The sequence below is a fragment of the Mus pahari genome, chromosome 21 (genome assembly GCF_900095145.1).
Source record: "Mus pahari chromosome 21, PAHARI_EIJ_v1.1, whole genome shotgun sequence".
Classification (NCBI taxonomy): Eukaryota; Metazoa; Chordata; class Mammalia; order Rodentia; family Muridae; genus Mus; species Mus pahari.
The window spans coordinates 116,816-135,311 of record NC_034610.1 but is presented as its reverse complement, the minus strand read 5'-3'; the positions used below and the strand labels follow the sequence as shown (position 1 = coordinate 135,311).

The window sequence follows — 18,496 nt, the reverse complement described above, 5'->3', positions numbered from 1 at the left end:
TTACAATTAGTGACTACGAAGAAAAATTCCTATCTCTGATGATGAAGCGGAATGAGATAATTCATAGACCTGGGGAGTCAGCTCCATGGTTCAGAGCACTGATTGCTCTTGCATAGGCACTGGGTTCCATTTCCAGCAGTCACATGGCTGCTCACGACTACCTGTAGCCAGTTCCCGGGGATCCAATGCCTTCCTTGGGCCTCTGCAGGCACTGCCCACACTTGATGTACAGATATGGACACAAGTAAAACAAATCCTTAAAAGATGAAATTTTAAATTTTAAAAGATTTAAAGGACATGGGACAGTCTAGTAAGTTCTGTCATGGTGTCAAATGCAAACCACTTTGATCCAAATCCCATAGAGCAGATGTTAGGAACACAGCGTGGTATCAGGATGGGCGCCCTCAGCTCAACAAGCTCTGCCGCACTGAAGGACAGTTAGGGCCCCATGGAGACTGTGAGTGCCTGTGGCTGAAACCTGCCTCCTAGGCAAGGGTATACGCATCAGGCATCAATCACATCAAGGCTACCCTGGCAGGAAGAGCCATTTAGGCTCACCCACCTCCTGGTAACTCGCTCACTAGTGCCTTTGAGGACAGTGCTGGCTTTTCTCTGCACAAAGCTGCCTCCTTGTTCTGCTCTATGGCTTCCACCTCTCAAATAAACTTCCAAGTAGGCACCTTGCTCTTGTGGCTGGGTTGCTGCATGGATGGCTTTGTGTTGCCACGTTCCCGGTTTTCAACAATGAATACAAGATGGCAGAGACCTGGTCTTCTGTGGCACGCATCCTACCCACATCTGACACAGATGCTGAACAAATATTTGGTAACGTGTGCTTTCTTGAAGGACTGGTAAGGGTTTTTAAAAAAGAGGATGGCTTTTACTGGGGATCTTTCAATTCAATCCCATTCAATCCTGCTCCCCTCTGCTTTGTAAGACGCTTGAAAATGAACGCCCACTGCGACTGTGGGCTGATTCTCCTGGAATCTATGACCTTTAATCCTCCTTCTTTCCAAAATCTAGTAATGCAAACGGCAGATCCAGAGTGTCCCATGTCCGTATTCCAGGCGCTCTCTCTCATTCTGGAGAGCCAGCTGTACACGGCTGCTGTGCGATGACCAGGGGCAGCGAGCTGTGCTCCAAAGGTGGCTGCCTTCCCCTCACCTAGGTCTTGTAAACAACCCTAACAGAACTCACTGAGTCACAAAGGCAACAGGGCATGGGGGTCAGAAGACATGAAAGCAGTTGGAAGGTTAGCTGGGAACAGGAAAGACGTTAGCCAGAGGAGGGGCGATGGGGACAAAAGTGGGTAACAGGTGAATTTGATGTAAATGTACAAAAACATCATGGAAAAACCCATTGTTGTGTCTAGTTAATATCTAACAAATATTTAAAATGACCAAAGTTTGAGAAATATTGTAGTCAGAATTTTATATGCAGAACAGATGTGTGCAGGTGTGATGTCTGAACATGAAGCACAGAAAGGTAAGGTGGAATAATAATGCTTCCTTCTTCACATGGCCCTTCTCATCAAGCCTGAGGGAGGAGAGGGGGGCCTGGGACCCGCTGCAGATGCCACCTCGTTTATGACTCCTGTGTCGCATTACTTGTACCGGTAAGGAAGTGAGGATGCCTGTACCCTGGGTTTCACCTGCTTAACCATGAGTCCTTCCCGAGACGCTGCAGACACTCCTGACCTCTGGCAAGCCACAAGACCCTCTGCATCCTCTCCTTTTCCCAAGTCAGCCTTTGCCATGGCTGGTTAGTCCTGGGTGTCCCCGAAGCACACTGCTTCATCCCAGAATAGACAGGTGAATCCCGTCAGTTGTCTGGCTACAGGATTGTTTTGTAACTGCCCCAGAAACTACTCAAGAGCAAAGATCTGTTTTATTTCCACATGTACCTGGTCCTCAGGTAGCTGTTGAAATGAATGCCTAGATGAATGAACTAACTGTTGGGAAAATAATCTCAAGCTATAATCAAATTGAAAGTTTAGTAAATTAATAGATACATTTTAAGCTAGAGCTTCCATATACCAGGGGAAAAATGATGGCATTAAATTTAAGAAATAACTTCTTCCTTCAAATACTTCCATTAATATCTAATAAAAAGCACTGTGAGATTGAAGTTTTAGAAATAAAATTTCAATAAATCTCAATATTAAAAAAATCACAAATACCAACGTCAGAATTACTGAAATGTATCTAAATATTACTCAAGGCAACTCCCTGAGCTTCTGTAATAGACATATTGATAAAAAACAAAAAAACAAAAAAAGAAAAACAAACCAAAAAACCCAAAACCTCAATACAACATCAAGCAGAAAAATTAAAATAATAAGCAGGGAAACTAGTATTTCATCTACAATAGTCTTACGTACTCGACTTATAAAATGCAAAGAATACGAGTCAATTATTCGTTTTGCCCCTCTTACATCCCCCCCACCCCTTGTCATGTAACTTCTGAGATAATAACATATTCCAGTAAAGTCCTTGCTGTCCCCCAACCCCTGGACCATCAGAGTCAATGGACTCAGCCTGGCTTTCTGAATCTCAACTGTTAGTACAGTACGGTCTCTCAGGAAATAGCTCATGGACACACATTTTAAGGCCTTGTCTTCGAAATATCGGGCTCTTTAGTTAATGGAGGAGGTACTGCAGTTTGTGCACTTCTGTCTCCTCTGAGGGATCTGTCCCATCCCTAAAGAAGCCCTCCCAGCTCAGGCATCCAGCAACAGGCTGTAGTGAGTTGGGTATGACACGCCTCGGGACAACTGGTTTACCTCACCTACCTAAAGGCCACGCCTACAAACAAATCAGAGAGTGGGCTTTAAAAATACATTTTAAAAATTTACAACCAAGTCCCACTCCTCAAGACCAAATGCAGACTACAAAAGATGGCTTAGCAGGTAAGAGAACTTTTACCAAGCCCGGCAGCACGAGTCATCTTTGGGATCCACCGAACACAAAGAACCTGACTCCTCCAGGCTGTCTTCAAACTCCACAGATGCATGTCCTGGTATGTGTGAGCCCTCACATGAATACATGTAATTAAGATATTCTCAAAAAAAAAAAAAAGTTTCAAAATGCTCCTGTGACACACATTGGGCTCCCTCACCCAGAACTGGCATATGGGAACCTTTAATCACAGAGACTTTGGTGGCCAGGTTTCTGTTCTATATAAATGGAACCATTATTGCTCTGAATTCTTGAGTTGAACACTATTTCCTTATAATCGAGAAAGCAGATTTCTAACATGAAAAAAATTCACCAGCATATTGAAATATTACCATGAAATATATATATATATATATATATATATATATATATATATATATAGTTTCTTCCATTGAAACCACCACCCTTGAATACAGAATAAATAAATAGTAACGCATCAACACAACTCACTAAGAAGGGTAGCTGCAGGTGATTACTCCAGAAGAGAATATTGGACCAGCAGAGGGAAGCTCACTGAATAAGCACAGGAACAACTTCAAAGAAAAAAAAGGAAAAAGAAAACTTAAGTAATTAGTGGTCATATACCTGTCTTGTTCCTTGACACGGAACCAGGAAGAGAAAAACCAAACTATGGGTTAATTAGAGAGAACACATAATAAGCCCTTTTGACCCCTAGGGGGTAGGAATTACGATGCCCTGCTCTGCTTGGAGTTTACTTACAAAGCTGACAGGACCCGCGGCCCGAGTGTCCCCTGCATCCCAGGGCATTCCTGGGCTTCAGGCTTTCTGGGTGCTACTTTGGTGGCCGCACCGGGTGGCTAGTGCTCTCAAACTGATGCACCGAGAGGGTGACTACAAGGGCACCAGAATCAAGAAGGGCAGGCCGGTCTCTACCAGGTAAAGATGGTAGCACCGGGAGGACCTGAAAGCGTCGGTGTGTCCTGCAGGTGTGGTCTGAGCCATTGCCTGCGGTAGCACCTGCTAACTCCCAGACTTGTGGCTTCCACTGCGCTCCTTTTGCCAAGACCACCAGGCTAGCCCGAGACTTACAGAACGTGGCTATCTGCTAAGGGATACATCTCAGTTTTATTCACAACTGTGACTTGTTTTAAATTCATACCAGCAAACGCAGAGAACCTTAGAGGAAGGGACTCTCCCAGCAGACAGACACCTCAGAGACTAACAGGACAGGAGTAACAAGCACGTGACTGCGAGGAGGCAGCCAGTCACTTGCAACTCAGCACACATGCCCACGTCTCTTATGGGAAGATGTCAGTGATTCCACAGAGCTTTATCTGCAGGCAAGGGGCTGCATTTAAGGGTGATTGTGCGGAGTGAGAGGGGTAAGCACTCAGAAATAGCAGTGATAACTAACTGGCTCTAAGGCACCAAGGCACCTTCCATGGGGCACAGTGACCTCTACTGGTAGAGACACAGAGCGCTGATGTGATTTTTCTCCCCTAAACGTGCCAAGTTGGCCACACGCATTCTAGCACACAACAGAAAGAACCATACAGTGAGCACTTCAGCTTAGAAGTTAATCCTGCATGCAATACAGAACACTGCCATAGTTATCGAAGCAGCTATAGAAATATTTTTGAGGTGTCTCCAGCATAACTGGTTTCCATAGGCACCAACCATGGAACGAAAGAGTACATCAAGATGTATTTAAACTCCCCAAGGCCAAGTCTTAGGTAGCCCACTTTCTTGTGAACACTTTTTTCCTGTTTTCAAACTAATGGTTAAAGCTTTGGACTTTCCCTTTAACGCCTAACAGTTGCCAGAAATAAACTGTAGACATTTTCAAGTTTATATATAGTAACTTGGGATAATTAAATTTAACCTGGACATTAAAATAATGTCAAAAGACATACCTCACCCCAAGGGCCCTGAAGCTCCACCATGTAACCATGGGAATGCATGTGGACCAGAGACAGGAGCTGAGTGTGTGAGCTGGTGTACAAGCGTACAAGAACTGATGAGGGCATTCTTAGATCTCACAGGCTGAGATACTTTCCTTAATAACTTTGTTTTTCTAAGTTTCTACTGCAGAGAATGAAGCAGTAAAGAATTCAGAATGACAGCGTTCAGTGATATATTCTACAAGTCCATCCTGACACCAGGGAAATAACTGCTTCTTTTAATCTTTCCTGCTTTTTGTTTTGTTTTATTTTGTTTTTGTTTTTTATCGCACATGATAAAAATTACTGCAGGCTGGTGAGTCTGCCTCTCCACAGAAAACACAGCTTGGGCTGGAGAGAAGGCTCAACCACTAGAGACTAGACTCACTTCCAAAAGTATCAGAAAAGACACACAGACTCGGGACAGAGCTTACGGAGAGGAATAGGGAAATGAAGGCATCCTTACCTAACTTGGTAAATACATCAGCTTTTTGTTATTCCTATTTGCTACTATGCTCGTATTTGCTGCTGTATTTACAAGATAGGACCAGAGAACCAAAGGCAAATCAAACACCATCCTTGATCCAAGGAACCGGCAGCAGAACATTTTAAACAACTCTTCCTTAAAAGACAAATTTTTCATCAATAATGTAAGGTTTATCAGTGTTCTACTTCTCTCTGCATCTGAAGCACCTCTCTTCTCCTCTTAGACCAGCGGTTCTCAACCCGTGAGCCTCCAGCCCTTTACAGAACCCAAGACACTTGCCCAGGGGTCACCTAAGATCATTGGAAAACACAGTGACTCATAACAGTAGCAAAATTACAGTTATGAAACAGCAATGGAATGATTTTATGGCTGATGGTCACTGCAGCATGAGGGACTGCAGTAAAGGGTCACAGAGTTAGGAAGATTGAGAACCACTGGGCTAGACAATGGGACAAGACAGGAAATTATGCTTCTGGGTCATATCAGGATAAAAACTGCCATTATCAGGAATACAAACAATACCAATTAGCTAACCAGTGCCTTCAGGACACATCTAGGATTGAGTCAGGACAGAACGAATGGCAGGGGAAATTAATAAGACGTCAGGAACAGAAAGAGCCCATCATGCCAGTGGATCGGGGTTAAAGCACTGGATGGCTGGGAGTCCAGTATGTCAACACAGCTGAAGACACCGCTGCACAGATTAACGGTATGAAGACGATGCTCCATTTGCGGGGGAAATGTCTTAACAACTAAAGCAGTTAATGGGGGAATGGGGACTGTCTTAGTCAGGGTTTCTATTCCTGCACAAACATCATGACCAAGAAGCAGTTGGGGAGGAAAGGGTTTATTCAGCTTACATTTCCACATTGCTGTTCATCACCAAGGAAGTCAGGACTGGAACTCAAGCAGGTCAGGGAGCAGGAGCTGATGCAGAGGCCATGGAGGGATGTTCCTTACTGGCTTGCTTCCTCTGGCTTGCTCAGCCTGCTCTCTTATAGAACCAAGACTACCAGTCCAGGGATGGCTCCACCCACAAGGCCCCCCCCCCCCTTGATCACTAATTGAGAAAATGCCTTACAGCTGGATCTCATGGAGGCACTTCCCCAACTGAAGCTCCTTTCTCTGTGATAACTCCAATTGTGTCAAGTTGACACAAAACTAGCCAGTACAGGGACATGGCAGGTTCAACATGCATGATACCCTGGGGGTGAGTCCCAGAATCATGTAAAACCAGAGGGCTTCACCTCAGTAATCCCAGCTCTGGGGAGGTGAAGGGTTGCTGCAGGGGAAAGTGAGGAGGCTGCTCTGCCTCCTAGCCTCTGACCCTACTCTGAGCTCACAGGTCTGTGCCCTCCATACACACAGTGACTTTCCACATAGTCAACTCAAGCCAACATCCAACACCGGCAGGGCAACTTTCTACAAAGTCAACTCCAACCTTTGGAAGGAGTTCTGGGCTTTGAGTGAAAAACTCCCACATGAATTCTGATGCCTTTGCCACACCACAGACGACATCCAGGGATACGGTAACATTGTTCAAAGCTCGGCCTAAACCCCAAGAGAAAACCAGGCAGCGACTAAAACAATCCCCAGGACATTTGGTCAGTGGGATTTTGGTTAACCAGGGAGTGAGATTTCCAGGCAGCTTCACAAAGCGACTGCATCCTTGGCGTGTGGTGGGAACATCCAGAGAAATGTGTGCAGTTCCTGCAACTAGCATGAGGCTGGCCAGTTGCTTACTAACTCACAGCTTATGGTACTGCTTGCATTGTATACAATGAGCATCTAGTGAGACAAATGGCATGAGGCATTCTGAGAGCTATGGGGGTAGCTCAGTGGACAAGACAGCTTGCTCTGCAAGGATAACGGTGGGAGTTCAAATCCTAAGCAACTACATAAAAACAAACAAACAAACAAACAACCCCCCCCAAAAAAACAAAAAACATCCTGGGCTATACTTGCCTGTGACTCCAGAGTACAGGGAGACAGGGGGGTCTAGAGAACTTGCTGGCTAGACACTGTAGCTGAAAAGGTAAAACTGCCTGTCTCAAAGGAAAAAGGTAGACAGCCTCTGAGGAAGGCACCTGATGCTCTACTGTGGGCTCCAGATGTGTGTTCATGGCAAGTGCACCAGGCGGGCATGCACTATACCAAGTACCATCGGAGCGTGCGGTGGGGCGCCTCTTTCTGAATGACCGAAGGGAAAGAAAGGCATTACAAGATCTTCAGGCTAGGTGTCTAATCTTGAGTGTTTTCTGGCCTAATAAATTAATCTAATACAAACAAATGTTTGTCAAAATAAGGACTGATTTGGAAGAAGAGCTGAAAGACTGACACGTTAAAATGCCAGTGTTCCTAAGAGAAAATAAACCTTTCATGAAGGCCCACGGCAAAGGGGCGGGGAGAATTTCATAAAAGATTTTCGAGATTTTCACAATTCTCAAAGATTTTCTTATGCTTCAAAGCATCATCCCAAATGCTCACACGCTGGGAAAAATGAGTCCTTTTCTTTTTCCCTTTGGTCTTTCAAGACAGGGTTTCTCTGTGTAGCCCTGGCTGTCCTAGAACTCACTCTGTAGACCAGGCTGGCCTCAAACTCAGAAATCCGCCTGCCTCTGCCTCCCAAGTGCTGGGATTAAAGGTGTGCGCCACCATGCCCGGCCACCACTTTTTTTTTTAATCTGTGGTAATCTCTGTTGCAGACATTGAAAAGCCTGTCTGTGACAGACACTACTTGGCACGTGATACTACAAGAACCAATTTGGTGCCGGTCCCCCAGCTATAGAAGCAGCAAATTCTGTGCTTAGGACAGAATTCCTCACGAGGTGGAAGAAGACAGAGCAAAAAGAAAGGAAGGAAATCAAGACCATTACGGTTGAGAACTGTACATAATATCTATTTGAACCATGATAAGGATTCAAACAATACTTTTTTCTTCTTCCTTTGAAAAGTGCTCAGACAGAAGCTCTGCTGTCCAGGATGAAGCTCCACTGGAGCTGAACGGAGTTGGAGCAAGAAACAGAGACCAGAGTAGAATGGAGCCAAGGACCCCCAGAGGGGCTGAGGAGGGAACAATGTTCATCAAGCTTAGTGAATAAGCCATGAAATAAGTATCATATATCATCTATATCCATGTATCCACTTATCCATGCATGCACCCACCCACTCTGCATCCATCCATCCACTTATCTATCCATCCATCCATCCACCCACCCACCCATCAACCCATCCATCCATCCGTTTATCCATCCATCCATCCATCCATCCATCCATCCACCAACCTGTCCATCCATTTAACTATCCATCTACCCATTTATTCATCCACCTACCTACCCATCCATCGATCCATCCATTCATCCATCCATCCACCCATCAATGCATCCATCATCATTTATCCACACACCCACCCACCCATTCATGCATGCATGTATCCATCCATCCATCATCCATCTAGTCCCTCCATCCACCCACCCACCCATCATCTACCCACCCAGTCATCAACTACCTATCATCAATCTATATCTATCATCTACTGATCTATCATCTATACATTTATTCCACCATCTCCCTACCTACCTATCAGTCACCTGCCAGCCTACCTCTCAGATAGGAAAGTGAAGTCGACTATGTGGGGAAGGAAAATGAGGATCAGGCATGGAGACAAGAGAGATTGATGGGAAGTGACACAAATAAAAATGTCTTTGTGAAACTTGTCACTATAAACGGCTTATACTACAATTTAAAAATGGAATAGATTTTCCTTGGAATAGTTTTTCTTTCTTTTTTAAAAATTATTTTATTAGATATTTTCTTCATTTACATTTCAAATACTATCCCGAATGTCCCCTATACCCCCCCCCACCCTGCTCCCCTGCCTACCCACTCACACTTCTTGGCCCTGGGATTCCCCTGTATGGGGCATATAAAGTTTCTAAGACCAAGGGGCCTCTCTTCCCAATGATGGCTGACTAGGCCATCTTCTGCTATATATGCAGCTAGAGACTCAAGCTCTGGGGGTACTGATTAGTTCGTATTGTTGTGGAACAGCTTTTCTGAAGACGTTCTCAGGAGTAACCAAGAAAGAGTGAGGGAGCCAGGGCCCTTAGTGGCGTTTAGGAGTGGTGAAGATGTACCGAAAGACCTGAGTGCTCTATCTTGTGCCTGCTCAGCCCACTTACTCTGTGCTTGTGCAATGAAGTGCTGCGTGCTTTGCTATGTCAAGATATGTGTGTGTGTGTGTGTGTGTGTGTGTGTGTGTGTGTGTGTGTAAGAGAGAGGGGGGGAAGATTAATGGAGGGAGGTAGGAAGGGAGAGGGAGCAAACGAGAGACAAAGATAGACAGAGAACTGGAAAAGAGATGAGAGAGGACATGTGTAACTTTTTTTTTCACCATGAATAAATACTATTTTTATTTCATTTGAGTTTCTCTTCTGAACCAAATTATCAATACCACTCAGAGGAACATTAATATATCCAGTCACAAAAAAAGACACTGCAAATTAAAATATTTTCAATATTCTAGGTGATTAAAAATGTCTATTTTCAGGCGGATTTCTGAGTTCGAGGCCAGCCTGGTCTACAAAGTGAGTTCCAGGACAGCCAGGGCTATACAAAGAAACCCTATCTCGAAAAACCAAAAAACCAAAAAAAAAAAAAAAAGTCCATTTTGTGTGAATGCTATATTTAATGGCCTATCATTGCAAAAAAAAAAGAGTTCAGTTCACTGAAAAGAAATTTATGAAATTCTTAGTATACTTTATAAAAGTTTGAAATTATAAATAGAAAAGAAACATTTAAGATTAAAAACCTAACAATGTGTTTTCTTAAGAACATGCTAGTTACAATTTATTGTGTGTTATACAAGCACCAATACCCATGATACATCCTAAAACTTCTACACTCAGACAAAGGAGAATTTTTTTTTTTTTTTAACATTATGAAAACTGCCAGAGAAGCAAATTTTCATTTGGAAAGAATGTCCTTATGGATGCAGCCAGATGCCTCGCAGAGAGAGCGATGAGCACAGGAGCCTGCACGTCTCTAGCCACAACTTACACCTTGCTCTCTCTTCAATCTGTGGAGTGCTTCTTTCAATCATAAAAGCAACACAATCATTAAAGGCTGCAGACTACAACAGCAAAGATTTTGACTGTTAAAAAAATAAATAAATTTATTTTTCAAATCAAAATTATTATAAAAGTAGAAATTACAATAGTTAAGGAAATAGAAAAATAAGCCAATTATGATCTGAGTCTTCTGACTATGGCTCCAAATTTAATAATACAAATATCTGTATATAAAACTTTCCCAAAGATTCTGCCAGCCAGATTCTAACCCAGCCATTCCAAGCGTGTCTACTTATCAATAGCCTCAGACACTCCATTCCCTGTGGCTCTGCGGACGGGTGCGGTTACCCCAAGCACTGAGGATGCAGGTGTTGAAATCCTTTCCTGTNACTTTTATAGGTCCTTAAAATAGACTTGATTGAGTTTAATTATCTGAAAAATAAGTGCCAAAAATAGGTACACACTTAGTTCTAATTTGAAAATTATTCACTATGGCCAACAATATTTTTTTTTGAGAATTACTAGTGACTTGCAAACAGTTTACTATTTCTAACTAAACAAATTATAGTGTATGATTTAGTATAACAGGTGAAAACCACCTTCAAGATTTCAGAGCAAAATTAACCACGTAGTTTTAAATTTATNCTTCATCTGTCCTGTTCACAATTTTTCTCACTTTTCAAAGGCTACAAATTTATCAGTCAATACAACTATTTAACATTTGAAAATTATTTAATTCTATAATGTCTTAATCCACTTATTTCCTAATATTAAAGATGATATTAGCTTCTGTTCAATTCTTATTTTAGCAGGCAGATATAACAGAATAAAGCAGGGCACATTAAGCTATGTTAAGTGCAGAAGTAGAAAGTAGGGATATAGTACTTCCAAACTCATTTTAACATGAGATTCATTTTTGATAGGTAAGATATTTGTATTCAAAGTAATATGCAACAGACATCTCATGAGCTAATATAATAGAGTCTGTTCAGTCTTGAAAAAGCTCAACATTTTCAGAGGTAAGCTTCAGACTATACCAGCAACATAAACCCTAATATTTTCAAGGGATTTTTTATTTATTTTTAAGTTAATTAATTTTTTGATTTTTTGATTTTTGAGACAGGGTCTCCCTGTGTAGCCCTGGCTGTCCTGAAACTCACTATGGAGAGCAGGCTGAACTCGAACTGACAGCCATCCATCTGCCTCTGCCTGGGAGTAAAGATGTGTGCCACCATACCTCACTCGAGGGATTTTTAAAATACAGTACTGACTGACTTGATATATTTTGTGGCAAGTAGTGTTATAAGTAGTAAAATTTTAGACATTTAATCTTAATGTTCCGTTTTTCCTTTAAAAAAAAAAAAAAAGCCTCCTTAGTAGAAAAGGGAAAGTGAAAAGCAATAGCAGGTAGGTAATGTAAACCAAGATTACACACACCCAGAAAAGGCAACAAGGAGCACTGTCCCGCAACACAGTAACTCAGCACAGCGAAGATGCGCAGGACAAACTGTGTAATAAATAGGGCCGCAGTTGTAAACTGTCATTTCCCTTCTAGGACATCAAAATTGCACTCTAGTGTTGGGAAGCAGCAGGGTTTACAAGAGTGGGCAGGAAACAGCTGTACAGGCCAGGAGTAATTTACAGACATGTGTAGCTTTTACATTCTACCCAAACAGTACCAGGGTTGGACTAATTTGGAACCCAATAGAAAACAGTAGGGAAGAGAGAGGCACCTGGACCGATATGCCTTTTCAAAGAAAGAAGAGTGGGGCAGGAGTGGAGAAACCTTCACATTTAACAAAGGCAGCTCGTCTTACACGGAGTACCTAGTGACTTCAATAGTCCACTTTTAACACCAAGAACAATTTTATACTTCGAAAGGTTTGTGGCTGTAATTATCCCCAGGTCGAGTCTCCTGCCCACTTAAAGACTGCTCATTTGGGTAAGGGTTAAAACTCTTGACTTCTCATCTTCTGAAGGAGCTAATAGTATGATCATAGAGTGTTTGCGCCCCATGAGCACAGACCAGAAGCAAAACCTTGCACAAGTGAGCTGGTGGCAAAGCTGCTAGAGACGGCAAAGGAGGAGGGATGGAAACACTGTGGGCTAAGTCCGTTAAAGTCGGCCAGGTGTGGGGGCAGTTCCACGAGTCCCACCTGCTCAGGAGGCTGAGGCTTCTGTCCAGGTATGCAGGGATACACTGGACAACAGGTGGGGGTAGGAAACAGTAAAAACCTGTAAAAATTACCCAGCCAGGAATAATCCCAGCTCTCAGAGAGGCAGGCAGACAGAAAGGGAGCTCCAGAGAAGCTCATAGCAAAACTCTCAAAAAGCATAACAGAAAGACAATAAAATTATAGTATGCTCCAAATGATAGTGAACATTGCTTCCTGTACCATAAAACATGCACTAACCTATACCGGCCACCAGAGGGCACCAGATGCCCTGGAGCTGGAGTCACAGGTGAGTGAGAGAGGCCAAACATTCCTGCTGGGGCTGGGAGGTAGTGGTGCAGCACTCAGTAAGCAGAGGCTAAGGACAGTCTCTGAGTTCGAGGACAACCTGATCTACAGAGCAGGTTCTACTCCCGTGCATTCCGGGTTACAGCTTGCACCACAGTGTTCCAGTCTCTAGTGACTTTTTATTTATTTCACCCAGTAGGCAATGCTATTTCTGGAATGTTCTAATGGCAGGAATTTCAGAATCTTCTTTCTCATTTAGAAACTTAAATCAAGTATTTTGTGTCACAGGATTAAGCTAATTCTTGTCCTTATTGGAGCCAAATAAAACCTCTTAATTTTTCATTAAAACACACAGCTTGGCTGTAAAGAAAAATAGCAACCCACCTTCACTATGGTTTGATATAGACCCCGAGTGCTTTAGGAGGGAGTCCAGAAACCCCATTAACCAAACACCTTTTTGTTTCTTTTTTAAAAAGGTAAAGAACAATCTATATTAAAAATCAAATCAGCAAAGGTGAGGCCAGGGCAAGTTCCTGGGAGTTTTTTCAGCCAGGAGACAGACAACACAGCTACCTCCAACCAGCCTGTTCCTGGTTTAGAGTTATCTGAATGTAGGGGAGTAGATCACTTCCTCCTGCCTCTGGGTCTCTCTCTCTCTCTGGAGACAGCAGACTTCCCCTCACAGATGATGATAATGTGGACACCTTACAAAGAGGCACTTTAGTTTCAATGTTACCAAGAAACCAGGAATGGACAGTATCATGCTCTACCAACTGTTTAGTTACAGTCTCTAGGATCTATGCCCAGCCCAACTAAAATGACTGTAAGTTCAGAGTTGTTACTTAATTTGCCAGTTAAATAAGTAGGGAAACGGAAAGTCTGAACTTACACTTTACACCAACCAAAGGCCAAGAAGCTAGGATGGAGCCAAGGAATAGTTATAATCAGTCGCATCCCTGCCTGCACACGGCAGAACTCCGCATCCCTGCCTGCACACGGCAGAACTCCTCCCGATGTTCCTAGATACTGCTGTGGAACTGGAATTCTCGCTTGGACCTTCTTTAAAGAGCTGACCAGCTGGCAATGACTTAATACATTCAATGTATTCAATGGTCATGACACCATCCCCTCAGAAGGTGTCTAATTAGTGCAAGGGAGTTTGAAATAGGCAGTGCAAAAGGGAGTAGAAGTCTCTCAGCTCTTCCAATGAACATGGCCACACTGCAGGCTGCTCTGCTTGCTCACTGTCTCCAACTCTTTGGGCAAGCGCCTGGGCTGTGTGGTTTACCACACAACAAGAACTGACTGCATTCTTTGTAAGAAACTCGAGGCCGGAAGAAGTAGCTCGGTCGTTTTGTAAATGTGCTTGCTGCAAGAAGACGTGAGTTCAAATCCCTAGGACCCACATACAAGCCAGATGCACAGTTCAAGATCCTGTAATCTCAGTCCCTAAGGGGACATGTGTAGGACATGGGAGAAACGGAGCCTGCCTCAAGCAGGGGGAAAGGCGTGTGAGGGGCACGCCCATGCGACTTCTCATGCATGTGCATGCATGCCCATGCGACTTCTCATGCATGTGCATGCACGCCCATGCGACTTCTCATGCATGTGCATGCACGCCCATGCGACTTCTCATGCATGTGCATGCACGCCCATGCTGAATAAAAATAGGACAAAATCCGCTTCAAATACCAGCAGATCTAAAGTTCTTCAGTGTCTACTTGAGAACCAAGATGCCCCAACTAAAAAAAGAAGCTGGTAGGAACCAGACCTAAGTATCTTTTTCAGGATGACAATTCCACAGGAAGTTACAATTCAGGATCTTCATTTCTCAAAACTGAGCATATGTGTGGGTCACCTGGCTGGCTGGCGAAGGCCACAGCATTCCTCCACTGGCTCTCAACACTTTTAGCTCAATTGGGCCTCGAGTGGGCTGGGCTGCCTGTATACAAAGGTCAGAGGGCAAACTTTGGGAGATATGTCTCCCTTCTCCATGTTGTCAGACTTGGTAGCAGGCACCTAAGACTGGCTGAGCCAGCCAGCCAGCCAGCCCTTCGCCTGAATTGCTAAGCAAATTCATTTGGGTGTTCTAATAGTTCTAAGACTGTTCACACCCTGCACACACACTCAGAGGAATTCTGATCACGGGAGGTGTGAGATACCTTCCAACTGAAATTCTTAATTTTTTTTTTTTCTCTATAGGATGACTGCCCATGTTCAACCACTAGCCACCACCCCCACCCCACCCCACCCCACTCAACACCCCTACTTCCTAACATGAGGCCACCTGCTCTCAGCAGATAGGGCTCAAATCTTGTTCACCCGCAAGAGGTGGTTTTGATGACTCTGACCCTTTCTCGACCCCACAAAGCTCAGCCCAAATCATTTCCTTGTCTCACAGCCTATGGCATCTTTACCTCCTCAGAGTATTGAAGCACTTGCCCACATTCAACCATAGGTTCTGCTAGCCTATATCTCCCCTCTCCCTCTTCCCCTCCCCCCATCACACACATAATCACTCCAAGCTCCCAACGTTCTAGGTCCTTCAAGACGACAACCTTGGCAAACTTGCCTCGTCTTCCCATTCAATCTACCCAGACTCGCAAGCAGAATGCCTGTGTTCCAGGGAACCAGCCTGACAGACAGCTCTCACAAGCTTTGTAGTTACCAGCAAATTCTGACTCAAGAAATAACGATCGTTTATTATGTAAACCCTGGGGTGAACAGCACATATCACACCTCCACCAGGAACTGTCTTCGTCCTCCACTACTGATCACTAAGTAGGAATCCCCTCTTCCTGCCACCAGCGTTTGATGGTAGGTTTTAGTGGCTCCCTTTATCAACACTTCCAAGAGGCAATCTGCATTGTGTACATGCACAGGCACCCAGTGTGGGCCCTTACAGTCGCCACAGCGACAGTAGTAGCTGTTTCATCCTGTAGTAGATGAACATCCTGAGATGAGTTTTTCAGTTTATGTCCATGATGCCTCTGTTCAGTTCCTGGACAGGAATGTTAGATAGCGGCTGTATTAATGTTTATCTTTAAAACCCGAGTCAAGCTGAATATACAGACGGCCTGTCTTCATGGATGACTGCAATGATTCCCAAACCCCATGAGACAGGATATGAGATACTTTTCTAAGCTGGGGGGGGGGGGCAGAGAGATGGCTCAGTAGACAAAGACATCTACCTGGTATCAAGCCTGATGATCTGAACTCAATCCCTGAAACTGTAAACAAAAGGTGAGAACTTACTCCTGAAAGTTGTCCCCTCCCCTCTCTCATGGGCAGTGGTATGTGAATATTCATACAAAGAGTACACACGAAACTGTGGTAAGAGTCACCTGCATAAAGTTTAGCATCTTAATAGTAATGTGATGTTTTGAGAAAACTGAAAAAAAAAAAATCACTGTTATACTGACTAAATCACAGAGATGGGATGGGGTGGGGAGACACCTGCTGGAGTTAACACCTGAATTTGGAAGCCCCTGTATATCTTCTATTCTACTGCTGGCAAAAGGTAATTATGACATATTATCACAGTTAAATTACTGGTGTTCCAGGTATGATATCATAGGTAAACATAGCTATTCCTTCTACATTCTTTTATATTTCACAAACGAACCCTGACAACAGCTAGTCCTTATGAAGAGAGCATCGCACACGCCGGCCTGCCAAGTGCCTCTTGTGACCCTCTGCTTCTTCTTACTGAGCCTTTTGCTTTTTGTTTTTTAACTTTCACTGAAAATAGTTTTCTCACATAATAAATCCTGACTATGGTTTCCCCTTCCTCTACCTCTTCTGGTTCCTCCTCTCCCCTCACTCGAGTCTCTCACTAGAAAACAAACAGGCCTCTAAAGGAAATTGACAAAATAAGATAAAACAAACACTGAGGATTAGGAGGAAGCACACGGAAGGAACAGAGCCCACGAAGCGGCACAAGGGACAGATACAGACGCAGAGATGTGCATTCTCACATTCGAGAACCCTGCTGAAAACCTTAAACCGGAAGCCATAAGATATATGCAAAGGACCAATACAGGGTAAGCCAGAGAGAAGAAAAATATACATAAAAAAATAAGATGAAAAGAAGAACAAAAAGCCCCGAAGCAGCAGTTTGAGAGAAGGAACCCTGTAAGGATGTCGTTTGAGTCCATCTGCTGTTGTCCATCTATGGAGGGGCCCGCAGTCAGCCCTTAAAAAGGCTTGCAATTTACATCCAATGAGGCTCCCAATCCACACACAATGAGCCTCGAGCATGATTCAGTGGTGCTGAGTACTGTCCCCAAGTTGAGCAACTGTCCACATGATCTAATTTCAGGATGTTTTCATCGTCGCAACAGCAGCTGCGTCACAGCCACCGTGCCTCTCACACCCTGTCCCCCTCCCCTCCGCGCCGCTGCTCCCCCTACCCCCGGCTCCTCATTCCAATCCCTGCCACCTACTCTCTCCACTGACAGACCTGTGACAGATATTTCATATATAAATCATACATGGTGGTTTTGGCTGCCTTCTTTTGCTTAACATAGCCTCAAGGTCAACACATGGCTAAAGGTAATAAAATATATTTTATTATTTTAAATATAAATAAACAAAGAGTCAGAAAACAAAATAAACCTGAGATACTGGGAGATGAATTTGCACGTTTTGTCCTCCCCCGCCCCCGTTCTCTCTCTGAATTCAAATTTATGTACTACACCTCTATGGAGATGTAGAAACTGTAAATCTTATATGCAAGCCAAAATCTTAATTTTACTACTTATTTTTCAGTTGTTCTTTTCATCACACACTATCAAATCCACTTTCTCTGACCCTTCCCCTTAACCTTCTACTTTATAGGTCAATGGCCACGAGTTAAAAGTCACAAGAAAAGTTTCGACTCATATATAAAAATAGGGCCAACCATCTTGGTGGTACTTTTGAACTGAACTTAAGCTGTTCAGAGAAAACTTAGGTTATTCTCTTTTCATTCAGTGTTGCTCTGATGTACCATCATTTTAAAAGATTACAATAGTAGTAACTACAGCTGCTGCTGCCACATAGAATGTAGATTCTAAAACAGATAATGAATCGAATGGGCAACATGATGCATACCTACCTCAGACCATTAAAATAATTTCATATAAATCTGATTTGTTCTTATCACAACACCAAAAAGCAGAGAATATCGTTTTTAGGGTTATGGAATTATTAAAAGTCCCTTTGGAAAGACATTGGCACAAGACATTGATTTCTACCACTGACAAATTTTTTTTAATTAAAAAAATGTAATTTTGTCTTTGTGTTTCTGTGTATGATGTGAGTGCAGGGACCCTCAGAATCTGGAAGAGGGTATTGGATCTCCTGAAGCTGGAATTACAGCTGATTGGCTGTAAACAATCAGACATGGGTGCTAAGAACCAAACTTGGTCCTCTGCAAGAGCAGTGTGTGCTCTTAGTGTATAAACTTGCCACCAGCAACCTGCATATAACCCCTCTGACATTTGGTTACTGGCAAGGACGAGGCCATCAAATCACCCGTCAGTCACACGTCTATGTGCCCACCGTAGGCAGGAATGTGAGTGTACACAGCAGCAGGAGGAGGCCACCTCCTGACTGAACATTGCCTGGACATGGGAAA

At 43.6% G+C, this 18,496-nt stretch overlaps 1 protein-coding gene across 2 annotated transcripts in view; it reads right to left on the bottom strand.

The window, feature by feature from the left end:
* The window catches only part of Scaf8 (SR-related CTD associated factor 8), a 143,968-nt gene that overhangs the window by 22,848 nt on the left and 102,624 nt on the right, over positions 1-18,496 (bottom strand). The window contains exon 21 of one of the 2 annotated variants that reach the window (XM_029532814.1): positions 3,401-3,490. The exons of the other annotated variant lie outside the window; for it this stretch is intronic. The gene's annotated coding sequence lies outside the window, so the exon portion shown is untranslated. Of the gene's footprint in view, positions 1-3,400; positions 3,491-18,496 lie in introns of those variants that run through there. 2 annotated transcript variants of the gene reach the window in all.